This window comes from Triticum aestivum, chromosome 1D, assembly GCF_018294505.1.
Source record: "Triticum aestivum cultivar Chinese Spring chromosome 1D, IWGSC CS RefSeq v2.1, whole genome shotgun sequence".
NCBI lineage: Eukaryota > Viridiplantae > Streptophyta > Magnoliopsida > Poales > Poaceae > Triticum > Triticum aestivum.
The window spans coordinates 255,164,046-255,165,372 of NC_057796.1; positions in this window are offsets into that span (position 1 = coordinate 255,164,046).

Below are 1,327 nucleotides of genomic sequence, written 5' to 3' on the forward strand. Positions count from 1 at the left end.
CTCCGCCGCTCGCCGGCGCCGATTCCGGCCAGGTCCGGCGAAGCTACGGCCACCACTGGATGCGGCGCTGCGAGCTCCTTCGAATGAGCCTAGCCCCGCTCCTCCCCGAGCCCCGTAGCGCGATTCCGGCCAACTCCGGCGAGGGGCCGCCGCTGTTTTGGTCGCCGGAGTCGCTCCGGCGCCGGCCGCCGACGTGGCTGGCCTGGGGCCACCCCAGTGCCACTGCCAGTGGGCCCCGCAGGCCCCGTTGACTGGGTCAACCCAGTCAACGTGCTGACTGGGCAGGCCCAGCCACTGACATGCGGGCCCCGCCGCATAATTAACAAAAAAAATGTGTTTTATAAATAAAACTAATTAATTAACCTAATCAGTCACTGACAGGTGGGCCCAGTAGTTTTACTAACTAAATTTAGATTAGTTTGAACTCTGTTTAACCCACTGTCTATGACAGGTGGGTCCCCCGTGTCAGTTTTGACCAGTCAACCGGACTCTTGACCGCTGACGTCACTCATACGTCATGCTGACGTCATATCCCTTTTCTGTTAATTAAATAATTCCAGAAATTCAAATAATCTTTGAAAATTCATATCTTTTAAACCGTAACTCGGATGAAAATGTTTTCTATATGAAAGTTGCTCAGAACGACGAGACGAATCCGAATACGCAGTCCGTTCGTCCACCACACCTCCCTAACCTATCGAACTAGCAACTTTCCCCCTTCGGTCCGTCTGTCCGAAAACGCGAAACATCGGGAATACCTCCCGGATGTCCCCCCCCCTTCGCCGGTACCACCTACTGTCGCGTTAGGACACACCTAGCACCGTTCATTGTCATGTCACGCATCGTCATGCTTATGTTTGCATTGTATTTACTGTTTCTTCCCCCTCTTCTCTCCGGTAGACTACGAGACCGACACTGCTGCTGCCCAGTTCGCCTACGGAGTCGACGACCCCTCCTACTTGCCAGAGCAACCAGGCAAGCCCCCCCCCCTTGATCACCAGATATCGCCTATTCTTCTCTATACTGCTTGCATTAGAGTAGTGTAGCATGTTACTGTTTTTCGATATCCTATCCTGATGCATAGCCTATCCTTGCTACTACTGTTGATACCTTTACCTGCAATCCTACATGCTTAGTATAGGATGCTAGATTTCCATCAGTGGCCCTACATTCTTGTCCGTCTGCTGTGCTATACTATCGGGCCGTGATCACCTGGGCGGTGATCACGGGTATATACTTATATACTACATACATGACACATGTGATGACTAAAGTCGGGTCGGCTCGTAGGAGTACCCGCAAGTGGATCTTTGTGGCGGAGCGACAG